Genomic DNA, 22,018 nt, shown 5'->3' with positions numbered 1-22,018 from the left:
GAATGGTGGATGTAGTTAGGATATGGATGGAGGCATGTGCTATTTATTCAAAATAGTAATATGTTCAAGGAACAAAATCATAATAAAAATTTTCAAAAAAATGAGATGGGAAGAAATATATAGTGTGCAAAGAAGCTCCATCAAAAAAGAAATGAGCCTACAAGTTCCTCATGTATAAACTTCGTCGGTGTTAGATCACCAACAAGGGGTGTGAATTGTAATTTTGCTGCATCTTAAAAAAATTACTCAAAATTTTTAAAGGTGGACAAAAAATATTTTAGAAAAAATAGTACAATTCATGCCCTATCCAAAACGAATCTTATCCACATTTAAATTGAGCAAATATTCTAAATCATTATTACAAATCTTGTAAAAAAATAATTTCACCAAATCTTGGCAAAAATATTACAAATCATTATTGATGATAAGGCAATTATGCAGATGTCTTCCTAAACTCCCCAAGCATTTGTGCATTCATATATATATAGATACAAACTCATCAATGTATTCCCGTTTGTTTTGGGAGATAGAATGGAGGGGATTGATAGTGAGGGGATTAATAGTGAGGAATTGTTAAATTATTTTTATATAAAATAATAAAACAAATAAAAAAATATAAAAAAATAAACATTATATTTAAAAAAAATTCCCAATATATAAAAAATAAAAAAAATAAAAAAATTTCTAATTCCCTCACTATTTTTCTAATACCATCTCTACCTCCTCCTTACCAATTCCCCTTCCTCGTCCTTATTAATACTAAGGTATTATTAATCCCCTCCCTATCTCTCAAAACAAACACTCCATTCTCAATCCCCTTCTCACTATCAAATTCAATCCCCTCCTTATAACCCCAAACAAACGGGCCATAATATGTTCAAATTCACTTAGTTGGGCTGTCCAAAGAAAACTGGCTATGAGTTTGTCTTTCCAAGAGGGACAAAAATCAAGCCAGCAATGCTGGACTGGGCAGCACAGGTTAATGACTTCGGGCCAAGCAAACGAGGGAGCTGTGCCAAGCTGCTTGGACCCCAAAGTGATAGCAAGTAAAGGGCAGACCCTTGATCAAGTGGCAGGCTTGCACACCAGTGTGGGGTTTGGGTCGGACACCCTCCTACTTAGCGGGTTCAAACATGGTCTGGACAGGGAAGGGTTTAATATGGCCAGGATCTAGTGGCAAGCTGGATATGACTTGCTCTTTTGAGTTGCACGTAAGATTGCAAATGAGTTGAGTTGAATTTTAGTATGTTTTGACTTGTTTATTAAGATTTTAACTAACTCGAACTCTAAAAATTTAACAAATCGAGTTCGAGTTGAATTGGCTTAGACTTAACTTGAGTTTGAGCCTATTTACAAGCTAAAAAATTTATAAATTCATATTTATATGTGACTAAAATTACAATTAAAAATTTGATTATATAATTATATATACAATATATATAAGCATACTAAAACAAAGTCAATATTTTACCAAAATAATAATATATACTATCACTATTATATAAATGTACTATCTACAATTAACTATTATTTACATTTATATTTTTTAAATATATAAATAACATATTTATTTTATTTTTTATACATATTTTTACGTTATTTAATATATAAATAATAAATATTAAATGACTCAGTTAACGAGTCGAGTTTTAGAATATTTGGACTTGTTTATAAAAAATTTAACAAGTTCGAGATCGAACTCGAACTTAAACGAAAAAAAAAATTTAACAAACCAAGTTCGAACGAACTTTTACTGAGCCGAGATTGAATATGCTCACGAACCACTCTGTTCATTTGCAGCCCTAATTACACATCATACAAAGTGTTAGAGATCTCATAAAATGAGTAAAAGTTCCATCACATGGGATAACAAAATAACTTGCGGATATTCTGCAAAACAGGATAATGGTCACCCCTAAATGGGTAATCGTTCGACCAGCAGGCACGTGAGCTAGTTATCCTCAAGTAATTCTTAGAGAGCAAGGAGAGAAAACCCTATAAAAGGTAAACCTCAAAACTCTATGAAGGGATAGTCTTTTGAATACACACACTGACCATAAAATCTCCACATTTCCTTATCAAAGGATCTTCTCCGACCAAACATTTGGCCTGGAAATGTTGACGGTGTGTTCTAGTGCGCAGGCGACAGAATTCCTGGAAGGCTTTGTGAGATTAGGAAGCTTCAATTCCATTAGTGCAAATTTCACCTTGCACACCTATGGAATATAATAATTCACAACATATTAAACAAACTGCACCCAGTTGATGGAATGGAATATAATAATTCACAACATATTAAACAAACTGCACCCAGTTGATGGAATGAACATAAATACAGATCCATAAGCCCAATTTTTAACCGAGTATCAAATCCAACCACAACACTCAAAAAAAAAAAAAAAAAAAAAAAAAAAAAAAAAAAAAAAATTCAGAAATGGGAGAAAACTACCCAGTTTTGCTACCATATAGAAACTAAAAACTATACAAAGCCATGTGTCACTGCAATCAACAACAAAAGTCAGGGCTCAATGGTGTCACAGTATGTATGTGAGACTCCTTTGCCTGCATTTCAGAGTTCATCTACAAAGAAGTGCTCTAAACAAAAAATGTTTTAGGCACAAAAACTAGGGTGAAAAGAACTTTGAAATGCATCAGAATACCTCAACAGTCATGAAGCATGTTTTTTTCTTTTTTTTTTTTGGTGTTATATCATGCAAAAACTAGAACATAATACAATAACAACGGGTTTTAGGCATGCCAGTAGAAGTCATAGCGCCCCAAAACAAACTCAACACATGCTTGGGCAGCTTCTCAAAATACTAATAGATACTAAGATCCACATAACTAAGGTTGCACCATAACTTAATAACCAATACCGATCACACTCTTTATATTTGTGTACATGTCCATAATACCCTACATATTCTACCCCTTTATTGCCAAAAAGAAAAAAGGGGCGCACAATCAACGCAGCCCAAATACAAAAATTATACCAACACGGACAAACAAACAGACAAACAAACAATGACATATTTGTGGCTTTCTTTCTCCCCTAATTAAGTGAGAAACCATAAACAGTCATTCCTCCGTCAACAGAAATAATCTGACCAGTGATGAAAGATGAAGTAGGCATATGAAGGAATGCCACCAAGGATGATATTTCATTTGGCTCTCCGGGGCATCCAAGAGGAGCTCTAGATCTTACCTTATCCAGGTAATCTTGCTTTTCTAGCAACTGCAAAGGAATAGAAATTTCAGGAACGGGTATTAGTGTCTAGTGTACAGTATAACCAACTTAATTACATTCAGCTAAATCAACTCAGTGTAGCCAAAGGTGTTTGGTATGTCAAGAGGTTAAAACAAAGCATTAACGCCCAGCCGGTTTACTTCAAACTCTTCCTATACCTAAATGGAAATAGGAGCATATCACCATTGATTTTGTTCAATACTACCTCGTACACAAAAGAGACATGACTCTTATTTGGGTTGTTGTAGGTAGATTGACCAAATCTACACATTTTTTGGCTATTAAGAAAAACTTTTCACTTGTTAGGTTAGCAAAACTTATATGGGAAGAGATGTGGGACTCCCGTGTGTTGGGATGAGATAGGAGACAGAGAATTGTTGGGTCCAAAGATTGTTCAAATTACTACCGATAAAGTGAGGATTACTAGAGATATGTTGAAGGTGGAACAAAGTAGACAAAAGAGCTATGTAGATGATCCGATGAGAGATTTGGAATTTCAAGTTGGGGATTATGTGTTTTTATGGATCTCGCCATGGAAGGGAGTGATGCGATTTGGTAAGAAAGGCAAACTAAGTCTGAAGTATGTAGGGACATTTGAGATGCTAGAGCACATTGCCAAGATAGCTTACCGTTTGGCTTTACTACCTAGTCTATCTTGCATTTATAATGTGTTCCATGTATCCACACTGAAGAAGCACATGCCGAACTCATCACACGCGTTAGATTTTCAACCAATCCGACTTAGGAACGATTTGTCTTATGAAGAGGAAGCTGTAGAGATTGTGGATAGGAGGGATCAAGTATTGCTTTCTAAGACTACCATTAGTAAAACTATTGTGAAAAAATCATGCTTTGGATGAAGCAACTTGGTACTGGGAAGATGATATGAGAATTCGATATCCACATCTTTTTCAAGGTGTAAACTACATAAATAAATAAATAAATAAATAAATTTTGAGGACGAAATTTTTTTAAGGGGGTAGAATTGTAATAACCCAAGCAATATGGGTAGCCAAACACCCCCCTAAGTTAAATCCAACCTAGAATACCCAAAACCAACCCAAACATGATTATTAGTGAAGCCAAACATTACCTTACCAGCTTCTAAGAAAGAAAAATGCAGAATTTGTTTTCATTTTCATTTCCTTCTTCTCTCTCTATCTTCTCTCTAGCTTTATCTCATTTTCCTACACTTTCTTGGTGGCCAAACACTTCACCCTTGCTCCACTCTTACACCACCGCCAACCATCTCATCTCGCCGGAAAAAGCTCCAGTTGGCCATGGTTTCTCTCTCCGCGAAAATAGCACAAATCAAGCTCAAACTTCATATTTTCTTAATCTCTCCAAGAATTAAGACTTGGGTTTGTGTTTCATGATGCAATAGAAGCCTATAGTTGGTAAGAATCTCTCTACAAAGTTTAGTTTAAGATTTTACATATTTTGAGTTAGAGATGTTGATTTTTAGATCTATCCTGATTTGGGTTTGATTGTTGAGTTTTTTGCTTTCAATTAGTTTCTATGGATGTTTTTGCATGTAGAAAAGTTTTTGATTTGATGATTGATTTGGAGATTGAAATTTGGGTTATTCAATGTGATATAAAGATTGAGGATTTTGGTTCCAGGAAATTTATGTGTTGAAATGGTAAATTGAGTATCTTTATGTATTATGAATGATGCTGGAGGACTTTATAAATTATTGAGGTAAATTACCCATGGGTTTATGGAAAAGTTGATTTTTGACCTTTGGGGTTTAAGAGGTGATGATGTTTTGCATATCACTTGATTGGATTTTATAGTAGATGATTACTCAAAATTCTACTCACTCCGTACCAAAATATTAATCCCTTATTCCATTTTTCATTGTCTCAAAATATTAGTCCATTTTCAAAAATCAAGGACTAAAATATATGAATTTCCTATTTTGCCCTTCTTTTAAATTCATTAACACAAAAAGTACAATTACGACAATTGATATTTGTTAAAATCCACCTACTCTCCACCTACTTCATCCACTTAAACCTACTCCACTAAACCTAACCCACTACACCACTACCACCTCACCTACTCCACTAAACCTAACCCACTACACCACTACCACCTCCACTTCACCTACTCCTTACCTACTACACACTCACCCTCTTCTATATATAGGAATCATGAATCATTGTAATAGAGATCAATAAAATCAATCAATAATACAATGATTTTTTTAACATGGTATCAGAGCTAGTTTAGAACCTAGTATTTTCGCTTTTCCGGCGGGCGGCAACCTCACCTTAGCCGCCCGCCGGATCTCAACCTATTCAGCTTATTTTCTACACATACCTTCCCATCACTGCCTAAATCCTCACCTTAGTTCTGGGTCTTTTGAATCGTCTCTACAATTCACTGAATCTCGCTGCCTCGTCTCTTGCCGAACCTCCGTGAGCCTCGCCACCACTTCCGGAGGAGCCCCCACCTTTCGACAGTCCATGTAAGCTTCCAAAAGGCTAGAGTAGTGAGGATGAGCGATGATCTTAGCTTTGATAGCTTCAACATCATTCGAGTTCTCATTCTCTTCTTGTTGTTGATCATTATGATGAACAGTACTGCTTTGGTGAGTGTGGGTTCTTATGATTGATGGGTAGTGAAATTTCTGGGAAGTTTCTGTTAGAATTTCCCATCTTTACCTTCACCTACTCCACTACACACTCCACTTCACCTACCTCCACTTCACCACACACTCCACTTCACCTAACCCACTATCACCTCCACTACACCTACTACCACATTTTCTTCTATATATAGATTGTATAGGAATTGTAATGAATTAATCTTGTAAACAATCTTGTAAGATATCAATCAATCAATAATACATAAATTTTTCATGGTATCAGAGCTATAGGTTAAGCTCTTGATATTCTTCGCCTTCCGGCGGGCGGCAACTTTGCCTTGACCGCCCGCCGGACCTCAACCAATTTGAGACCTCCAAAAGAAGAATATAGTGTACCTTTACTTACTCTTCCACAGACCCAGCTGATTAGTCACCTTGCTTCAGAATACCCTCCTGCTGTGCAAGCGTCTTTCCAGTCTGATGCTTCTGGACTCAGCTTGGAAAAGATGCAAACTACTCAGGTCCAGAGGTACCAACGCGGTCCACGGGTTGCCGGACTTCCAGTTCGAAACCATCCCCAATGGCCTCCCTCCTTCAGAAGCCGACTCCACCCAAGACATCCCTCCTCTCTCCTTTCACCCCATTTCACTTCATACCCTTCCCATCATCAACTTCAATTAGCCCGATCGAGCCTCACAAAAACATACCCATACACAATCAATCTACCAAGAATGGCTTCTTCGCTGGGTGGAAATCGACATTTCTGCTGAACAGTGATTCGATTGACGGCGGAGCCGGAGAATCCGATGACCCATCTGGGTGTGAATTGGGTGTTCTCTTCAACCGGACTCCTCCGCCGCCGGGAAGTGAAGGAAGTGGGAGGACTAGGAGCTTCCTTGCTACATTACCAGCTTTCTATCGTCATCTGCGGATTCGGCTTCAACTCCAAGACCGATCTCACCATCGAGTCGTGGGCTCACCACAAAGCCCTCGACCAAATGAAGTTCTCGGCCTCTTCGTCGTGTTCGGCGGCGTCATGGGAAGTACTGAGGCCTCTGATCGTCTTTGGCATCGTGGCCCCTTCGATCTGTTTCACAACCTCGCTGACGTCCCCTTTGCCGCTGACTCCAGCGATCCATGGCCATGGCAGTCGATCCCTCCTTCTCTGACTCCTCCTCCACCGCCCTAAACATCTCCCAGTTCACACACCCACCAACTTTCTCTCTCTCACTTTTCACCCTCTCTTTCTTTTCTTTTTTTTAATATTGCCATCCCTATTTTATCATTCCCATAAAGCCGCTGTCTGATCCCACCGCCCATCACCGACATATTTTTTCTTATTTTATTTTATTTTCACCCCTTCATCATATTTTATCATCATCCTTTTAATCCCATCATTATATTCTTCCCCATATATATATATATATATATATATCTCTTTTTTTATTATTGTCTTTTATTTTATTGTTTTTGTTTTGTAAAGAGGGGCACACGTCCAATACACAAAAAAAAAAAAAAAAAAAAAAAAAAACAATTTCCTAATTTGCCCAACACTCATATTTTATTCATATCAGGGGCTCACCCCGATCACCATTTTACATCAAAAAAAAAAAAAAAAAAAAAAAAAAAAAAAAAAAAAACCACAACAAACCAAACAATTTGTTTTCTTTTCTGCAGCCGGCCACCAACCGACCTCACTTCTTCGCCTATTCCGCCGGTCTTTTCTTCTTGCCTCCGTCCTGGGCGGCCCTTGCCGGTGTTGCCTCCGTATTTCCCACTCCACTGGGCATGATCACTACTCCCTGCTCCTCCACTGCAGCATATGGCGGCCCCCCAAATCGGAACATCACGGTGGCCTTCCGCTTCAGCTCCTTGTTTTCTGCCCTTAACACGCTTATCTCTGCTCGCGCATCCTTATACATGCGTTGGAGCAGAGCCAGCTGGGCGTTTAAATGCTGCACCTCATTTGTCCTACTCTGCAGCCGGTTCGACAAATTTGTGACCGCCGTCATGGTTTCCACGCATGACTTCAGAGTATACTGATTAGCCTCAATATCAGTTTGCACCGCCATTTTTTGCTCCACCGACCGCATCGGAAAGTTCAATGGAGCAAAACCAGAGGTGGTTGGTTGAGGTTCACTGGCCACCGCACCAGTTATTTCTCCTGTGGGCTCGTTCAGTTCTGGAAAGAGAGTGAGCAGGTTCTGGGTAGCTGGACGGGAAGAAGAGGCCATGTTTTGGGTTGCTAAGTGTTTCCGAGCAGGGTTTACAGAGTATTTCAGACTGCCAAAATTCAGAGGTTTCAAACTGGTTTGCACAGCCTCTGCCTTCGTCTTGGTTATATAGCCGAGGCAGCCACGCGCATCGCGCGCCTCTTGCCACCAGCCGACAAACGGGCACGCAAGCCAAGGCACCCACGTGCCTCACCATCATGTCCGGCACACCTTTTGATGAATTGGGCACGCCTTTTGATGGCACGCCTTTTGACAAAATTGGGCACACCTTTTGAGGGTGCCACTTTTCCAAGGGTCCGACAAGACTCTGTAAACTGTCCCGACATTGATTCCGGTTAGCTCCTTTATGGGTCCGACAAGACTCTGTAAACTGTCCCGACATAGATTCCGGTTAGTTTCTACAAGGGTCCGACAAGACTCTGTAAACTGTCCCGACATTGATTCCGGTTAGTTTCTACAAGGGTCCAGCAAGACTCCGTAAACTGTCACAACATTGTCTTCTACAACGGTCCGACATGACCCCATAAACTGTCTTCTACAAGGGTCCGACAAGACTCTGTAAACTGTCCCGACATTGATTCCGGTTAGTTTCTACAAGGGTCCAGCAAGACTCCGTAAACTGTCACAACATTGTCTTCTACAACGGTCCGACATGACCCCATAAACTGTCTTCTACAACGGTCCGACATGACCCCATAAACTGTCTTCTACATCGGTCTGACACCACCATACAGTGTCCTCTACAACGTTATGACACCCCATACAGTGTCTTCACCAACGGTCTGACACGACCATACAGTGTCTCCTATCCTTTTTTATTTTTATGTATTTTCTTGTTTTGTTACTCTCTCCAAACTCAAGTTGGTTAGTTTCTCTCCTCCTTGAGTTTGCGGGGGGCTGTTAGAATTTCCCATCTTTACCTTCACCTACTCCACTACACACTCCACTTCACCTACCTCCACTTCACCACACACTCCACTTCACCTAACCCACTATCACCTCCACTACACCTACTACCACATTTTCTTCTATATATAGATTGTATAGGAATTGTAATGAATTAATCTTGTAAACAATCTTGTAAGATATCAATCAATCAATAATACATAAATTTTTCAGTTTCGGCTTCAAGAATCACTGCTACTAAAGCAATTGCCCCACATGGGCATGTCCCTCTAAAACTAAATATATTTGTCCACCCACACACAACTTTTGTCCCTCTCTTTTCATTTCTTTATTATTATTTTTTTTTCTTTTACTCATCCATGTGACCCACTATGTTCCAACCTACACTTTTTTTCCCCACTTTCTTTATTATATATATATATATATCTTTTTATTATATTATATTAAAAATAAGAGGTGCTAAGGCACTGTCTCAGTTTGCTTTTGTGAATCGGGACATCTGTTGGGAGGAGCTTGAGTGGATGGGGAAACATGGGCAATCTCCTGCCATGGTTGCTACAAAGCCTCATTACTTCCTTGATTTGGATGTCCAACGAACAGTGGAAAATTTTATAGAAAATGTGCCTGAATTTTGGTCATCCAATGAGTTTGCTGATTCATTAGAAGATGGTGACATTTTGTTCATTGACACCAAATTCTTTGTAGATTTTTTTGTTGATTTGATGTTCAAGGAGGATGCAAAAGAAGTATGGGAAGTCATAAATGAATTTCACTTTCTTTATTATATATATATATATCTTTTTATTATATTATATTAAAACAAAAAATTATATTATATTAAAAAAAAAAAAAAAAAAAAAAACAAATATATTTTTATTATTTTTTCTTTATTTTTCTTTCACATTCTTTTTAATCTTTTTCCAATTCCATTCATCCCATATAGCTTTGCACACCAAACCATATTTTATTCATCTCAGGGATCCACCCCGATCACAATTTTACACAAAAAAAAAAAAAAAAACAACAACAACAAACCCAAACACAACAACAAAAGATTTGTTTTCTTTTCTGCAGACGGCCACCCACCGACCTACTCTGCCGCCGGTCTCTTCTTTTTGCCTTCGTCCTGGGCGGTCCTTACCGGTGCTGCCTCAGTGCTTCCTAATCCACCAGGCATGATCACTACTCCCTGCTCCTCCACTGCAGCATATGGTGGACCTCCAAATCGGAACATCACGGTGGCCTTCCGCTTCAGCTCCTTGTTTTCTGTCTTTAGCACACTTATCTCTGCTCACGCATCCTTATACATGCGTTGGAGCAGAGCCAGCTGGGAGTTTAACTGTTGCACCTCATTTGTCCTGCTCTGCAGCCGGTGCGACAAGTTTGTGACCGCAGTCATGGTTTCCACACATGACTTCAGAGTATACTGATTGGCCTCAATATCCGTTTGCACCGCCATTTTTTGCTCCACCGACCGCATCGAAAAGTTCAACGGAGCAAAACCAGAGGTGTTTGGTTGAGGTTCACTGGCCACCGCACCAGTTATTTCTCTTGTGGACTCGTTCAGTTCTGGAAAGAGCGTGAGCAGACCACGGGACGAGGAGGCCATGTTCTGGGTAGCTGGACGGGAAGAAGAGGCCATGTTGCTGAGTGTTTCAGAGACGGGTTGGTTACCGAGTATTACAGAGTTTCTCTCTCAGCAAAGGAAGAGTTTTTTTTAGAGGATTTTCAGAAGTTTTTTGTCTGCCTCAGCCTCAGCATCAACCTTGGTTAAATAGCCAAGGCAGCCACGCGCATCATGCGCCGCTCGGCGCTCGACGCCAACCTGGACACACCTTTTTATGGCACGCCTTTTGATGAATTGGGCACGCCTTTTGATAGATTGGGCACACCTTTTGAGGGTGCGACTTTTTAAGGGTCCGACAAGACTCTGTAAACTGTCCCGACATTGATTCCGGTTAGCTCCTTTATGGGTCCGACAAGACTCTGTAAACTGTCCCGACATTGATTCCGGTTAGCTCCTTCATGGGTCCGACAAGACTCTGTAAACTGTCCCGACATTAATTCCGGTTAGCTCCTTCATGGGTCCGACAAGACTCTGTAAACTGTCCCGACATTGATTCCGGTTAGTTTCTACAAGGGTCCAGCAAGACTCTGTAAACTGTCACAACAACTGTCACACAGTGTCTGCTACAACGGTCCGACATGACCCCATAAACTGTCTTCTACATCGGTCTGACACCGCCATCCAGTGTCCTCTACACCGTTATGACACCACCATACAGTGTCCTCTACATGGTTATGACACCCCCATACAGTGTCCTCTACAACGTTATGACACCACCATCCAGTGTCTTCACCAATGGTCTGACACGACCATACAGTGTCTCTTATCCTCTTTTATTTTTATGTATTTTCTTGTTTTGTTACTCTCTCCAAACTCAAGTTGGTTAGTTCTTATCCCCCTTAAGTTTGCGGGGGGCTGTTAAAATCCACCTACTCTCCACCTACTTCACCCACTTAAACCTACTCCACTAAACCTAACCCACTACACCACTACCACCTCACCTACTCCACTAAACCTAACCCACTACACCACTACCACCTCCACTTCACCTACTCCTTACCTACTACACACTCACCCTCTTCTATATATAGGAATCATGAATCATTGTAATAGAGATCAATAAAATCAATCAATAATACAATGATTTTTTTAACAATGATTTTTTTAACAATATTCCCCAAAAAATGTACTATCAAAGGGTAATTTTGAAAAAATAATTTTTTATTGTGCAATAATTGTACTACCAAACAAAGTTGAATTCCCCAAAACGGACTATTATTTTGGGACAGAGGGAGTATTAAGGATGAAGTTGGACAATTTATTTTATTTAGGGGTCTTAAGAGAAGGTCGGAGGAGTTCATATCATATTTAGGTTCAACTTTATAAATGTTGCATCATGATTGACGTATTTTCCTAATTTCTAGCATCTTCTATTAATTACTAGGATTGGAGGAAGGCATCTCTACTCGTTAGATTCGTAAATTTTCAACTATTCATTTTGAGTTTTAGAGGTGAGTATACTTTACCATGGAAAATTCACACTATGTTTATTTAAATACAAGTTTTGAGAATATTTGGTTAAGAGGAAATGATTGAACTCGTTATATTATTTTACTAAAATATATAAATTTATTTGGGGTCAAAGGTTAAATTTCAATAAATGATTTTTATTGCATGATAGATTATCAACTCTACTTGAAAATGTATTTAAGTTGAAACTTTCAATTTTTGACAATGATGATAATGGTTTGATAACGAAGCGTTATTTTAATAACATTTCTTTTGCTAATTATATATCCAAATATAGCTTATGGGGCCATAAGGGCCAAAATGCTTTGGGGTCCTGGGGACTGAATGTTTAAGGGCCACATGGACCGTTGCGTATAAGGGGTCCTGGTCCTGGGGACTGAAATATTGTTATGAGATATTATGAGTTATGATGACATGATGTATAATCTCGAGTGGATATGTATAAGATAACGGTACTATCACCAAGTACGTCGTGAGGTAACTTGACCTTAATGCTATGTGGTGGATTATATGATGGATACAAGGTTGATAATGAATGTTAAGTACAGTACTATTTTTCTTTTATTTCCTTGATGCAAATGTATTCAACGGCAATATGATATTTTTTTGAGAAGGATTGGAAATTTTGTTATGCAAAAATTATTAATGTTCTAGTTTTCTTTCTAGATCAAGTTTCATACATATCAACTTATTGTTGACCCCATTTTGAAAAGTATAGATTTTATAACTCCCGTGGAAAAGGTATATTCATTGGGCTTTAGCTCATTCTTTTTTCTTAAAAAAGCTTTTCCAAATTATAGACTATAGCATGGCTGCATAGGGTAACTCTACAATGAAGATTATTTGTGCTTATTAAGAAAATGATTGTATATTTTTTTGGGTCATGAAGTTTGATGTAAAGATGGATTCATTTTAGTACTTTTGGGGAAAAACTATGCTTGGGAACAAACAACTTAGTGACTTGCTATTTTTGGGCTCGAATGGATGCAAATACTATATAATTGTTGAATGAAGATTGTTGATGCTTTATTGGAGATATGTTAATATGAAATGTACAGGGATTATTATATACAGGTGTTATAGTGCTTGAGATCCACCCTCTCGGTAGGGTTTTCCTTGCCAGGATTGGGGTGTGACAATGATTCCCCACCTTGAGACAAGCTTATGTCTTTATTCAATAAGAGCGCATCCACAATGCTATGAATACAACTAATAAGAACCATACTGCTTTACCTATCACGGACTCGCATCCAATTCATGAGATGGAAAATTGAGTCCAAGTCCAGTACCAAGGGTAGCACAGTAGATAGTGATCAATTAAATTGTGATTATTCTGGGAAAAAGTTGACATACAAGACAGTACTTTTGGAAATTGAATGCTGGCCCCACTTGGGAGAGCGGTCTCTGCTTTCATTATCTCATGTCTGAGACTTTTGCAGATCCATTAGGTGATATTGGCAAACTCTCAAGCATTTGATGACCTAACTTTCTCTACCAAAACTCCTGCCCTTGCTTCCTCATCCACCAACTCGATACTTGTTCTACCATAGCTCCTACCCTTGCTTCTCTAGCTTCCTCATCCAACTTTGCTCAAACAGGTATCTTAGTGAGTGCACTCAATGCCTATCCTTACAACTGATCTTTGAATTACAGAAATCATATGATATAGACTAAGAAGCTTGGACAATTCTAAAATGATGTGCTCGTGTAAGACACCAACACTAGTTCGAGACTTATCGACACATACTGGACACACATCCAAACATGCCCCATTCTTTTATATATGTCCACCATGCGTCATGTGTCCACATCAGTTCCTTGAGACAAAAACTTCTAGTTTTTTTTTTTTAAAAAAAAGTAACAATGAAAGCACATCAACTTTATCATCTTCGCAACCACCACCATGTTCAAATCACTCAATAGGCAAGCTAATTTGTTTATATAGGGGAATGACAAGGTTAAACGGTTTAATATTACACAACACATTAAGTATAGGTAATGCACATTTATTATGTTTATTAAATTTTATAAACAAATTTAATTTTATATTGATAAAACCAAAACAATATCAAAACATAAAAGCAATACTAGTACATGCCATACCAATAACAAAAATGGCAACCATAGCTAGTAGGGTATTCAAAATATTAATAAATGGTGTTATATGAGGACTGTATCAATATAAAATGGCAGGTATACCATTATTGTAAAATAATACAGGATGATATATTAATTAAATGGGTGAAGGAAGTCTACTCATTAGAGATGTTAATTTGCTAATTATACATTTCGAAGCATCTGCAGAGTAAATGACCTGATTGAAATTATCCAAAAGAAAAATTTATAGATTCTAAAATAACCATAAGTAAGAGAGAAGAATATTACATGTTCTAAGAGTGGGGTTCTGATGCAAAATGATGCAACACGATTACTCCGGATGTTATCTTTTGCCCACTCAGAAGCCAAATTCTTTGTAAGTTAATTCATTGCACCTGTGAACAGAAAATATGACCCAAAAGCATGTGGCTTCACAACATCAAGTTCCATAACATGCTAATGTGGCAACATATTCCATATGTTGATTGTAGAGTTAATAATCAATATGGCCCCTAACTTTATTTTGTCCCTTAATTTTTCAAATATCTCAATTTCATCCTTCTATTTGGATTTGGACATTAATTGATGACATGACAGGGGTATTTAAAGAAAAATGAACTTGGGGCAGCTTGTTTCACAGGAAATGATTTGGGAGCTGCATGTTGGAGGAAAAACTTTTCTTTTCAAGGTTCCGTTTGTTTTGATGAAAAATATTTTACAGATAAAAAGATTTTGCCCAAAAATTACTTACAATTCTTTTAAACGGTATCTTTAAAAATGTTTTATATTTTTGTTCAAACCAAGCACCAAAGGATGAGACTGAGGCCATCTAACATCCAAGTCCAAATGGAGACAAACAGAAACAAATGATTGAAGCCATTTAAACCATTGAGAGGGACTAAATTGAGACAAACTGAAGTTTAGTGACCATTTTCAGACAAGGGATAAAGTTTACGGGCCATATGAGCCATTAATACTTGATGGTAACTTACCTTTGCTAGCTCCATAAACGGATCCGGAACCGGTGTGCACCAAGCCAGCAACGGAAGAAATAAACACAATGCTTTCCAACTCCTCCAGATGTTTTTAGAAGAGGATATGCAAGTTGGCAGAGATGGAAAGCAGAATTGCCATTGGTAGCCATGAGCATTGAGTATTCTTCAGCACTATACTCCACAGTAGGCTTCCAAAGGGTTGTGCCAACATTGTTTATCTAGTGCCAGCAGAATGATATACTTGTAGAGTAAGTTTCTCAAGGGTCCAATTAACAAGAGAAGTCATCCATTAAGAGATTGTTCAGCATATAAACATTTATAATTCAGCATCCCAACATTGGTTTATATAGAGTAGAGCCAGAAGATCATGCAAAGAGAGCCTATAACAGCTTCAAGGAACCAAAAAATGTGATTTAAAGTGACATTCTGATTTTGTGCAACAGTAATTGAAAAGACAGCTACTAATTAACTTGGACAAATTTTTAGTCTAAAGTTGAAAGAAACAATGCAAGGTAGTGAACATATTCATGAAAATTTGAATATCTACAGATTTTGTGGAGGTGGCAACATGAAATAGCGAGCACATCATCATATTTGACATGGACGCCTAAAATCTCTTTTGAGATCGAAGCCCTTGGGAAGCTATATTTCATCGAAAGTAGATTCCTCTAAGCCTCATCTTGCCTCGTGTTGATCTATTGGTATCAAAAATCATTTGTAAACTGATTGAGAGTTAAGAAAAAAGCATACAAAGGATGATACTTGTTCTACCCTAAACCCTATATAGCATGCTTTGTTTGTTTAATTATCCTAATAAAGTCAAGAAAGGTTAAAATGCTTTATTGATATTTCCATAAGCAATGCTTGAATAGTTAAATACCATGAGTTTAACATCCTGATAGATTTTAAAGCCTCAATTTTACTCTCTTGGTCTTTATTATACTACAATTCTTTTAGGTTAAGAAGAGGACAAGGTTTTAAAAAGCGGCCACAACCGTTACGTAATGCTGTTACATAACGGTTTTGGTGGTTACCGCCACCCGTTACGGCCGCTTTTGTAGTGTGATTGAGATTCACAGGTGTGTCGGCTGTAGCGGCTGCCGTAGCGGTCGTAACGGTACCGTAACGGCCGTAACGACCTATTACGCACCGTTACGTAACGGTTCCGAACTGCTTCTTTCGAAAAAAAAACTAAAAAAAAAAAAATTAAAAATGGGGGAAGACGGATAGAGAGAGAAGAGGAAAGATGGAGGAGTAAGAGATAGAGAGAGAAGAGAGAAGATGAAGAACATGTTATTGATTTGTTAAAGCTGTAAGACCTATACTATTTTATTTAGTTGTTATCATTCAACCATTTTGTTTGTGTGCATCTATCTATATATTGTTTAAAATTAATAATAATAATAATAATAATAAGTGTGATTATTATCTATTTATATATATATATATTTGGGCTATTATTTTTTCTTTTACTTTTGTCATTGTTTAGTGATTGATTTTTTTGTAAAACATCTAGAAAACATAATACCTATAATTATATATTAATATATTTTTTATACATGTCAATTTTTTTTTTGATTAGTTTATTTTATTTTTATTTACTAGTAATCAAAAAGAGAATGAATATTCAAGTGATCCAAACCCAAACAAAAAAAATTTCTTCATAATTTATTTTTTTAAAACTATTCAAATTAAAAGTTGTATATGCTTCCACAAGTATAATAATTAAAAAAATAGTTTTATACATCTAAGTCCAATAAATTTTTTTTTTTTTGTTGCCACAAGTATGGATTTATGACATATAAAGTTCTTAATTATTAAAATAAAATGTAAAAAACCCAGTTTATAGTGATTTAAAAATATGAAATATATTGGATCATATTTAAAAATTTATAAAAATTGATCAATATTTATTTTAAAACCCAATAAATATGATTATGGAAAAAAAATGTGTATCGGTAAGTTTTTTTTAAATTGTGCGAAAAATAAAAAAATTCACGGTTTCGGTTACCGCAATCGTTATGCTACGGCTTTTACACCCCGCAACTGCAATCGCAACCGCGTCACTGCCACCGTTACGGCAACCACAATCGCTTTTCAGAACCTTGAGAGGAACGTTAAGAGAAGCTTTAAGACGTATACAAATCATCGTGATTTTTGACAATCTCAAGTATACTAAATTACTAACGGCTAAGAGGAAGAACTTGGTGAAATTTGTACCTGGGGCAGATACATAGAAGCAGAGTAAATCCATTTTTATTTTTTTATTTTTAAACAGGCATCTTGTGTCCTCGTATAGAGATGAAAGAACCTAGATACAAATTGAAGCCTTTTTGTTTAAACATGACGGCCTTGTTTGGTTTAATTCTCAAAATACAATTTTTGAAAAAAAATTTCAAAATTTTGTTTGATTGGAAATTTTTTGAATTTTTTTTTCAAAATCTTCTCTCTCCTACACATCAATCAATCACTTTTTCTCTCTCTATCTCCTTCTTAATCACTTTTTCTTTCACACACATCTACTCAACTACAACAAAATATCAAATCATCACAAACTCCTATACTCTAAAACTATTTTCAAAATATACAACCAAACAAACTAAAAAAATTTCTAAACTCTTTTCCCAAGATTTTTTTTGAAAATTTATCTTCGAAAATCAAACCAAACACACCCGACATTTTTAAAGTATCTTAAATGGTTGCTTCATTAAAAACATATATGAAACAATTGAGCCAAATCGAGTTTTGCAATACTCAAGCTAGGATCGAAGCTCAATAATAAAAAAAACAGTTTGATTCGATAACCAAGCTCGATTGACTTGTTAAATGTTATTATATACTACAATATGCATATATAACACATTTTACATTATTTAATATATAAATAATACATTTATCGTATTATTTAAATAAATAATAATAGAGCTAAGCTTACTCTAGCTCAAGTTCAACTTGTTTATTAAATGAGTTTAAAAATTTGACTCGAACTCAATTATATACAAGTCAAGCCAAGCCCAGTTCACTTGCAATCTTGACAAAATATATCACTATTACACTCAATATGTGGTTCTTGTATATGCATTTATTTCCATTCTCCATTGAACATAGTTCACAATCTTTGATTACTATGGCTATATTTGGTGCAACTTATTATAAGTTAAAAGCATATCTAAAAAAAAAAAAAAAGCCAAAAGCCCCTATCCCCAATGTTTAAATAATCAATTTTTTAAACTTATTTTAGTTATTTGTAACTATAAGTAGAAGTTGAATCAAATGATCCAACACAGACTTTCAAGCTAAAAAAATGGATAGTTACCTTTTAAAAAATTTTAATGATAGGAAGTGTTATAAACAACTTATTTAAGCTGCACCAAACAACTTATTCAAATGATCTGGCCCGTTTTGAATCATTGAAACGGTCCTGTTGTGAATCCACAGGACCAAATGGTGCCCACCAGTCCAAATTATGAATAGGAGGGACTCCTCCTCCAATGTTTATTAGACTTGTTTAGTGCAATATAAAATTGATAAGCAGCTATAGCACAACGTTTTTTGTCCAAAAAAAAAAAAAAAAAAAAAAACTAAAATTAACTCAGATATACTGCATCAAAAAGTCTATTCTCACATTTAATTAAGTAAAAAAATAATAAAAGAATATTATAAATAGAATCATTATTTACGAAATAAATATATTTAATTTTATTCTATTTAATTCTAATAAATTAGGCTTTTTTGGCAGGTGGATTAGAAAGCCTACCAGAAATAAAACAAACTAAAAAGTCAATAAGCTAAAGTCTTATTTGGAAAGTTATCTGTTTTAATTGACTATTTGATTTTATGACTATTTTAACTTACAGTTCCGATTCGTAACTCGAAAGAGCGTGGCTCGAGAGTGGCTCGACACCGAAACGACATCGTTTTGGTGTTTTTTTTTTTTTTTTTTTCCTCTCTTTCTTCGCGTTTTGATGAAGATGAAGAAGAAGAAGAAAAAGAAGAAGAGAAGGAGGAGCTGCGCTGCTGGGTTAATCAACATCAACAAACAAAAAAAAAATTTGTTGATCAACATCAACAATATCTGGGTCTGCAGATCCAGATCAACATCATCAACATTTTTTTTTTGAACAAATTTTTTTTTTGATCCAGATCCAGATCATATTTTTTTTTGAACAGCTTCAGAGTTTGAACATCATCATCATCTCCATCATCTTCAACATCATCATCATCTTCATCAACCAAAAAAAAAAAATTCCCTTTCATCCTCACCGACCGCCATCACCGCCATCATCCAGATCAAATTTTTTTTTGAACAGCTTCAGATTTTGAACATCATCATCATCTTCAACATCATCATCATCTTCATCAACAAAAAAAAAAAACTCCCTTTCATCCTCACCGACCGCCATCACTGCCGATCACCGACCGCCATCACCGATCTTCCTTCTCTTCTCTCTTCCTCTCCTCTTCTCTCTCTCTCTCTCTCTCTCTCTCTCTCTCTCTCTCTCTCTCTCCTTTTTTCTTCCCTCTGTATTTGAACGCACAGAGAAACAAAGAAAAAAAAAAATCCAAAACGACGTCGTTTTGATTATTCGGGCCAAATTCGAGCCAATAAATTCGAGTAACGGATCATTTTTCTTTAGCTTAACTAAATTAATTATGTTTGAGAAGTTATTTTATTTTATTTTTAAGTTGATTTAATAATTATAAAAAAATAAAAATAATTATAATTTAAATATGATATTTTATTTACTAAACTATTTTAATTTATTTATTTTTTAATCAACTATTTTAATCTGACTTTCTACCCAAACAAAGTCAAAAATATCAGATCTAAAATTACAAAAAGTCAAAAAAATTATCCAAAAACCAAAGCTAAAAGCTGGGCTAAAATAGTCGAAAGTCAAAAAATTATTACCAAACGAAACCTAAGCACACGAATGAGTTTTGGGGGTGACTTACCAGGGTATTCAGCTTGCCATTGAAGAGAGATGAGACTTCATCCCAACATCTTCTCTCTTTGACTTACCAGGACCATTCCTGCAAGCAACCATTGAGCTCGGATTCGTTGCGAGAACAGGTGTGCACGATCGCCCCTTATCGGCTAGTTCCTCCACAACATCGTACCTAAAATACAATACAGCCAATCAAAACCCTAGAAAACATGAATCGTCAATTTCAGGTGGAGAGAGAGAGAGAGACGGGGTATATACCCGATGCCGCGAGTGCCGCCGGTGACGAAAGCTGTCATTCCCGCGAGAGAGCATCTCGAACCTCTCTCACTGCTCCCTAACTTCTTCGCCATTTTGACTATCTCTCTCTCTCTCTCTCTCACCTTTTTTCTGATACTGAGATATGATAGGCTTGCTTGCGCAGTGTAGTGTCGGGGGCATGATGCTCAATCTGGAGGACTGTGACTGATGATATGATTTTCGTCTTATTAGTTATTTTAATTTATCTTATTAATTATTTTAATCTATCTCTTTTTTTTATTTTTTTTTTATGAATTTTAGTCTATTTTTTTTTTATTTATGAATTTTAGTCTAAACGGGGCTGAAATTCTTCTGGCTAAACATCCCTATATATATGGAATGTACTTTATAATTAAAAAATTAATATAATTTTAATTTTTTGAATCATAATTAAAAAAAAATGATTTGTAACTCGAATTTCTCCTTTTCTGAATCTCCCGATGTCGTTTTGGGCAGTTTATTTTTTTTCTTTTTATCCTTATGCAATCTGAAACTGAAACTGAAACAGAGGGAGAGAAGAGAGAAGAAGAGAGGGGGAGAGAAAGAGAAGAGAGGGGGAGAGGGAATGGAGAAAGAGAGAGAGAGAGAGTCGATAGCCGATTGCCGCAGCTTCCGCCTCTGAATTTTTTTTTTCAGATCGTAGCCCCATTTTTTTTTTTTCTAAAAATGTGTTGATGATGATGATGCTAATGTTGATGAAGATGTTGTTGATGATGAAGATGAATGGTTGATTATTTTTTTTATTTTTATTTTTTTGGATCTGAATGGTTGTTGATAAAGATCTGAAGATGATGATGATGATGATGATGTTGTTGCTGTTGATTTTTTTTTTTCTCTCTCTCTCTACTACTTTCCTCTTCTTCTTCTTCTTCTTCTGCGTTATTGGAAAAAAAAAAAAAAAATCAAAACGACGAAACGACGTCGTTTTGAATTCGGGGGAATCGGGAAAGGGAGAATTCGAGCTACGTAGCATAACTGTTAAAAAAAATTCATAACTAAATGTAACGTTAGACATAATTAAAAAAATTATAAGTCACAACTAAAATGATGTCATAATTAAAAAAATAACATAATTAAATATACAAATGATATATCATTTTTAAAAGGAGTATATATTAGAATTTTTCTTGTTAGGAGGGAGTTGTTTGCTTCTTTTTTTTTAAACTCTTCCCAGGTTAGCCATCTCGGTGACAATATATAGTGCTCGTATGGCATGTATTGGGGCTATTTTAGCTATAAAAAGAAAAAATAGACTTTTTAGTCCAGGCTAAAAGTTGTCACATTCAAACCATAATCATTATATTTTTTCTCTTACAAAAGTAAAGAAAGTCAAAAAGTTCATCTCAAACGAGACTATTTTAACACCAAACTAAAATAGTCAAAAAAATCAAAAAGTCAACTCACATCGCCAACAAAGCCATAGTTAACTTTTTTATATTTAGATGAATCATACCTTGTATCAAAAGTGTAAGTTCGAATTTTTCCCTATGTGTAAGCGTTACATGATTGAGAGGCCCTACTATGTACTATCACCAAAGAATGACATCTATAACCTCGGTTCCTTATGATCTAACTCTAAAAGTCATCCCTATGTCGTTAAGTC

General features: G+C 36.3%; 1 pseudogene across 1 annotated transcript; it reads right to left on the bottom strand.

The window, feature by feature from the left end:
* Positions 1-2,841: 2,841 nt before the first annotated feature.
* LOC114282343 (tropinone reductase homolog At5g06060-like) lies at positions 2,842-20,604 on the bottom strand (annotated as a pseudogene). The gene is made up of 5 exons (XR_014333662.1): positions 20,377-20,604; positions 20,126-20,290; positions 15,167-15,387; positions 14,463-14,569; positions 2,842-3,235 (listed from the first exon to the last, which is right to left on the bottom strand). The product of XR_014333662.1 is annotated as a tropinone reductase homolog At5g06060-like (transcript).
* Positions 20,605-22,018: the final 1,414 nt, after the last annotated feature.

Source organism: Camellia sinensis, chromosome 1 (genome assembly GCF_055761805.1).
Source record: "Camellia sinensis isolate YWXY chromosome 1, ASM5576180v1, whole genome shotgun sequence".
NCBI lineage: Eukaryota > Viridiplantae > Streptophyta > Magnoliopsida > Ericales > Theaceae > Camellia > Camellia sinensis.
This window is presented reverse-complemented; position numbering and strand designations above follow the sequence as displayed.